The sequence below is a fragment of the Sinocyclocheilus grahami genome, unplaced genomic scaffold (assembly GCF_001515645.1).
Source record: "Sinocyclocheilus grahami isolate Dianchi unplaced genomic scaffold, SAMN03320097.WGS_v1.1 scaffold568.1, whole genome shotgun sequence".
Lineage (NCBI taxonomy): Eukaryota > Metazoa > Chordata > Actinopteri > Cypriniformes > Cyprinidae > Sinocyclocheilus > Sinocyclocheilus grahami.
The window spans coordinates 292,602-299,811 of NW_015505747.1; the positions used below are offsets into that span (position 1 = coordinate 292,602).

The window sequence follows — 7,210 nt, forward strand, 5'->3', positions numbered from 1 at the left end:
TTTTAAGTATATGCTTCCTCATGTGTCAGATGAGTTTCAGGCAGGTTGCTTTCCACAAGATACTTGCAGCTTTGTAAATAAGCAGGAATGAGAATAATTAGGGTTAAGGATAGGATATTAGGTAATTGGGGTGGGATGTGAAGACTGGAACTATTTTAAATCAGTTGTGTTAAACAAGAGACAGCCTGTGATTTGTGTTTTAGAAAATGTATAATTTTAATATAAGTTGTATAAAATCAGTTGTGATTTGTTGATCGGTGTTTGTTGTTTTCTGGAAGCAAGAGACACCTTCTACTGACCATCCTGAGGTAACATTTTCAAGCATTTAATTTCCATATGTAATAAACCAAGATGGAATTAATTTGTAAACTTGACATGACTTATTCCTTCAAATCAGAGATCAAAGATAAAAAAATATCAAATTAAGATAAAAAAAATAACTATTTACAGCAGGTAACTTCTGGTGACATTGTAAAGGTTTATAAAAATAACTATTACAGCAGGTAACTTCTGGTGACGTTGTAAAGGTTTATAAAAATACTACAGCAGGTAACTTCTGGTGACATTGTAAAGGTTTATAAAAATTACTATTGACAGCAGGTAACTTCTGGTGACATTGTAAAGGTTTATAAAAAAACGACTACAGCAGGTAAGTTCTGGTGACATTGTAAAGGTTTATAAAAATAACTATTTCAAAAGGTAACATCTGGTCACAAAATAACTACTTACACTATTTACACTGATTAGTTAAAGGAAAACCACAGCAAAATGCATCGACAGTCGTGGAACGCACCTACAAATCAACACATTCATCCTCTACATCAGAAATTATGTCACTGCGAAGGTTACACAGGGCTGCACACATTCTCAAAATGTTATCAATCTTAGGGGTGAGGTTAATTGGAACTGTTTGAGAAAGGATTTTTTCAGTCGGCATATGACCCGCTCAACATGGACACGTACATTGGCAATGCGCCTAGTGTTGGTGGTGTCTTCTTCAGAGAGTTGCATGCCTCTCTTGGTGAATGCTGGAATGACAAGTTTCACCTTCCTTTCATACAGGAGATCGGTAACGGTGAAGCCTCTGTCTGCCATTACTTCATCGCCTGGACAAAGGTATTCCAGGAACCCTGAATTTGCAGTTATGAATTTGTCACTGCACCTTCCTCCATACGCTGGTGAGATGAACATGATCAGTCCACATGGTGCAATAGAGACCAGGTATTTGATGGTGTTCTGGCCGTAGTAATGGCTGTAGGACTCGCCTCTTGAGAAAGTTGCGTGGCTTTTGAAGGGGTGTCTCTGAACAGTCATCGTTGTATTTGGGAATTGTTCTCTGAAACACTGAGGCATTGTTGCCTGGATTGTCTCCCTGGGAAGCCATGGTATGTAATCCCTCATGTTCTCCTCCATGATGTCAATCCAACATGAAATCACCTTGCTTACAATGGACTGAGAAACACCAAACCTTTCAGCAAGATCACCCTGCAATAAATTAAGACGCAGCTTCATCAGGAGCTGATCCCAAGTGTGTAGCTGGAAGCTGTTGGTGTATGTACTGGACCTGGTAAGGTGCTCGGCAACTGAATGAAATGCATCCAATGTCAACCCTGTGTATTGCTGACAAAGGTTGTTTTGCAATAAATTAAGACACAGTTTCATCAGAGTCATCAGGAGCTGATCCCAAGTGTGTAGCTGGAAGCTGTTGGTGTATGTACTGGACCTGGTAAGGTGCTCGGCAACTGAATGAAATGCATCCAATGTCAACCCTGTGTTTAGCTGACAAAGGTTGTTTTTTCTCAGCAGAGTTATGTACAATGGCACCGGCTCAATGCATTGTGTTCCCATATTAGATGTAGGTGGCTTCAGGTTGAGTTGAGATTTTGAACTGTAGTTGTGGTCAGAGACAGATGGATCCTCCCATTGTGTTTCTGCATCACAGTTCAGGGGCATGTGGATGTGATCACCCTCATAGTTGTCCACTGCATCACTGGTGGTTATCCATACATCTGTGGAAATAGTATTAAACATTTTTACATTAATACTTTAAATACATCATGAGAATTGATGTATGATGGGACCCATACTTAGAACAGTGTGTGTGTGAGAGAGAGATGCATTAAAAACAAAACAGTATACACGCTCTAACTGTAGTGTTAAAACGTAGATCAATATCTGACTGAGAAATGTAGCTAGCTGGCCTGCTATCATCTGCAATCTCTGTAACTTACAGGAATAATGTGAGCTATTGTAATGTACCATAATATCTTGTACTATCGTAAATATGAAATAAATAGGTGGGCAATGGTAATCATGCAAAATTCGTTGTACTTTGTTAACTGCTCGTTACTGATCTTAAATGTATTCACAGAACGGACTTTATAAATCTAACGTTAGGCGAACAAGCACAAAGCTATCTAAGTTAACGTTAGCTTACCTGAATCTGACAACCTTTTCAGCACCTGGCGTGACTTCTTTACCGGAACATCGTAGCCGAGCCATTTCTCGGGGTAAGGGTGTTCGTCAGTCGGCTTCCCGTTCATGAAATGGTACGAATACACATAAGGGTGCTTGGGTGGGCGCTTCAAATTTAAAGCCTTCAGCCATTGCCTCAAGTGCTCCTCTTCTTTAGGTGGCGGGTGTAAATTGTAAAGTGCACCACAACACTCCGACCGCTTCACATTGTGTTCGTAACATCGTTGGTGCAATTGTTCTCTTCTCTTAATCCAATTGTTATGGCAGCCCCTAACTGAGCATATAATACTTGACATTTGCGTTCCGTTATCTAGCCACTATCTTAGGTAGGTCCCTCTCAGCCGGAAGTAAGATGACAAAATGAACGCAATGGCGGCACCATTGTTGCCATGGAAAATAAGGTGAATACCATGCCATAAAAGTAACCTAAAATGAAAAGTACACAAGAATAAGAATAGCTGTTATTTTAACACTATTGTTATTGCTTCCTTTTTCTGCATATTTATACCCACACTATATCACACTACTGTAGCATTGACAGACAAAGCAAAGTTCAGAGATGATGAGGACATCTTTTAAATTTGGACAAATCCCAGGCACATGTTATGTGTGCCCTCTTATGCTATATTTCCAAAACATCCGACCCTGAGGCTAGAAGTACATACATAGCAGCAAATAAATCCAGAATCGAAATTCCAAGAAGATTTCCCCAAGCCAGAAGAGGCTCATGGTTTCGATTAACAGTGTTCAGCTCTGTAGGCATCTGGCTGGAGAGCGGGAATTTAAGAATGTATTGCCAGTTCTGTTCCTCTTCTTGCAGGGGGTTACTGCTTTCCAAACGGCTTCAGGCAAAGGGTTCTCCATGTATTTGTCAAATGGCTTTAACTTGTTTCTCTCCCTCGTTTCTCGCTAAATTTAAACGTAATCTTGACTCCAAGCTGGCTGATATAATAACAAATCTGAACTGGGTCAAGGACTAAAGTCATTCTGCCATAATTACTGCACTTGTTGATGCCACCAATAAACAAGAACTCATGAGCTCACTGATACAGAGCCTGCTTATCTCACTTCAGTGTCCTCACAATAAGTTCCAATAAGACTGACTGGATTTTAACAAATTGAGTTTGCCTGAAAAAGTCAGATTTACATGGCCCAGGTTGTTCACTTTACACCTTTCTGAGTAGTTTTTAGGCAGATAAAAACTGCAAAATGGCTCAGATTTCATGCCAACAGTCAAAATTCTAGCTCTGTGAGTGCCAGACTTAAATATCCTAGTTTAATTAGAACATCACATTAAGATTTATCTATTTTTATTCATATATTATCTATCATTTAAGATTTTAAATGCAGTCAGGTCAACACTTGACATGATTTAAAGGGGTCATGAACTGAGAAACCAATATTCCCTTGATCTTTTGACATATTAGGCTGTACTATAAAAACATCCTGTAAGTTTGAGAACTCATTAAAAACATTATTGTTAGTCTAAAAACAGCTTATATTGAAGGCAGTCTGCCAAAACGTCAGCGTGTGGAATGTACGACTCTATGATGTAATAGTGTGGCTGAACACCACCTCCTCAGATGAAGATCAACACCTGCTTCTACATCGCTGCCTGTTTAGCCCCGCCCACCGATTTGCACATGTAGTGTAAATAACGAGAGAGGCGAACGCAGGTCTATGCAGAACCAAGTGATGGCTCCAAAGATTTAACCGCGGATTTGTTTACAAACAAGGCACAATTTGACACGGGATTTAAAAAAAGATTGAAACTAAAATACGATGCTGTGCCGACTATATTGGATCCGACAGTAATGTCGCTCCACACAAGTGTGAGTAACTGTGTTTATTATGTGGTCACTATTGCTTTGTCTGTTAAACAGATTGTTTGATATGAGAATTTATGCGTTTTTAACCTAAATCACTGCAGTGTCCATCTGTGAAGGACGTAGGCTGTCAAAACTACACAACTATTAGCCAATCACAGCAGTGGGCGTTTACAACTGGGTTTACAATCCGCCATGCCTATTCAAGTAGAGCGTTCCCATGAGGGGGTTAAAAACAGAACAGAAAATAGCCTGTTACTTCTAGATTATGATTGATGCAAAAATCTTGATAACATCACAAGTGCACCTCAGAGAACCGTACAAAATAAAAAAACAAAGGCAGTTCATGACCCCTTTAATATTTTTGCTTTTAATAAAATTGAATGTAAATTGAGATTTCAGAACATGAAAGGCTGTTGACAAATTTCTCCTCTCTGCTGCATAGTATCACTACTGACCAAATATTTGCAGCAATGTAGAAAGAAAGGTCACCACTAATTGTAATATTTGTTCAATTATGGCCTGGTTTAATAATGACAGTTTCTACTTTTAAAGAAACTATACTAATATATAAAATTCCCCCTACATCTTATAGGACAGAGTATCTCAGAGCAACACTGTAAAATCTTGCAGAAGCCCTCTGCAGGTTTTTGACCTCCGATTAGCGTTGTTTTGGAACAGTAGAGCTCTTTCAAAGAGAAACAGATTTTCATGCTGATGTGCGATGTTGGGTTCTCTCTAGTGAACATATTGGCTCGTGCATCACCTGCTCTCTGCCGCTGACTAGCCTCACTGATAGTGGAGAGTGAGAGCCGAGCAATTCCTCTAATCAATAAACAAATTTACCAGCATTACTATCACCTCCAAATGCTTCAGGCATCACGGTGCACGGCAACATATGCCATTAACATTAAAATTTGATGTATTTCAATCAACTTTACTGCCACCCCACTTATTTCATGATTATCTTTCCCTAAAATACACTAGTATAATTAGAACTTCAAATTAAGATTTATGAAAAGTGCCTCATTTCATAATGTTGGTATAGCAATAAGCCACTATACTCAGGATTCTTAAATTTTGCCTTGCATAAAATCTCAGTGTACATTTCATTCATGTTATACAAGCACTTCCTATCCATCAATTCACTTCCTACTCATATTTATTAATGTAGATGTCATACACAAATAAATGTGAGGTTTAGAAAGTTTTTTTAAATACATATTTTCATTAAGTAAGGATGCAATAAATTTATCAAAAGTGACAGTAAGCCTTTTACAATGTTACAAAAGAAATGTTTTTTTTCTAATTACACTTTAAAATATATACAAATAGAATAACATTCCTATTTGTATACTTGTAATAATATTTTACAGTATTATTAGCTTTTACTGTATAGTAGGGATGTGCATCTCATGACTCAGGCCGATACGATACGCATCTCGATGCATAGCCAACGATACGATACATTAAAGATACATATGAAGCAGCTACCGATGCGATGCGATACGATTCACCGCTATTACGATGCAGTGTGATCCGATTTCGATTCGATTCGATTCAACACAATGCGATTCGATGCAATATGCAATGGAGAAAGTATGATCACTTTTAATGCCTCAAGGCCTGTTTCATAAAACAAGTTAGCCAAATAAACCAGGATTATTTCAGTTATTCTGGCTCCTTGTCAAATGATTCGGTTCCATAAAGCAAATTTAACATAGGCCTAGATCAAGCTAGTCACTGTAGCAACTTATGCTGGGAAACTAACCTGGTCTAAAGCAGGCTAACTGTTAGACTAAGTTAAGCACCTCTACTGACCAACAGGAACACAATGATATTACCACTGTCTCATACTATTATTTGACTTTTTTTTTTACAGTTTCTAGCCATGCAGCCTTTCTCTCTGGTTTTATTACAGCTGTACCTTTTATAGTTTGCAGAACAGATAGCAGAACATCAGACCATAACAATCTAAAATTGCTATTTAAAGCATTACAATAACTAAATTAAAAGTTAAAATCACTGAATTAAAAATCTAAATAAATAATAAAGAAAATGACCACATTTTAACTGCTATGAGATACACACATTAACTCATTTGAGCTTAGTAATTAGTAGCCTACTGTAGCCTACTAGTTTACATTTGATTTACCAATTAAAATAGTCCACTTACAGTTACTGCTATCATAAAAATACACTTTATATGTAGGTTTAAAATCCTACAAAAGACACATTTAATTTCCAAAAACAAATTTTTTAGCAAAATGTATATTTTACTCAGAATTATTGCGCTCCTATTCATTGCGCTCCACTAGTAATTATATATAAATAAATCGGTTTTTACCGATGCAAATATGTTAGAAACGATGCATCACGATACAAATGACAACTTGTAGCCGATGCACACTTTTAAAACCGATGCATCGCATCGTTAACTTTTTATGCCGATGCACCGAGCGAATCGGGGAATCTTCCCATCCCTACTGTATAGACATTAGGGACAATGTCAGTTCACACAATCTCACTTATTTCTGGACGCTTAATCTTAAACAGCCTTTAATTGTCGATCATGGATCGAATCGATCCACCATGGCAAACCGCGAATATATTTGTGCTGTTTATGCATTTGAGACGTTGTGTTTTCCTCAGTGCATAACTGACATGTCACGAGTATATTTTTCCTCTGTAAATGTTAGAAAAAAATGCAAATATATACATTTTTCTTGCTGTCAGGAGTGGGCGAGGCATACGCGAGTGAACGCTAAACAGATGGTGAGCAATAATTCTGAGTCAAATATGCATTTTGCTAAAATATTCGTTGTTGGACATTAAATGTGCCTTTTGTAGAATTTTAAACCTACATATAGGTGCATTCTTATGGTAGCAGTAACTGTAAAGGGACTATT

General features: G+C 37.8%; 1 pseudogene; it reads right to left on the bottom strand.

The window, feature by feature from the left end:
* Nucleotides 1-793: 793 nt before the first annotated feature.
* On the bottom strand, nucleotides 794-2,839 carry LOC107556435 (uncharacterized; annotated as a pseudogene).
* Nucleotides 2,840-7,210: the final 4,371 nt, after the last annotated feature.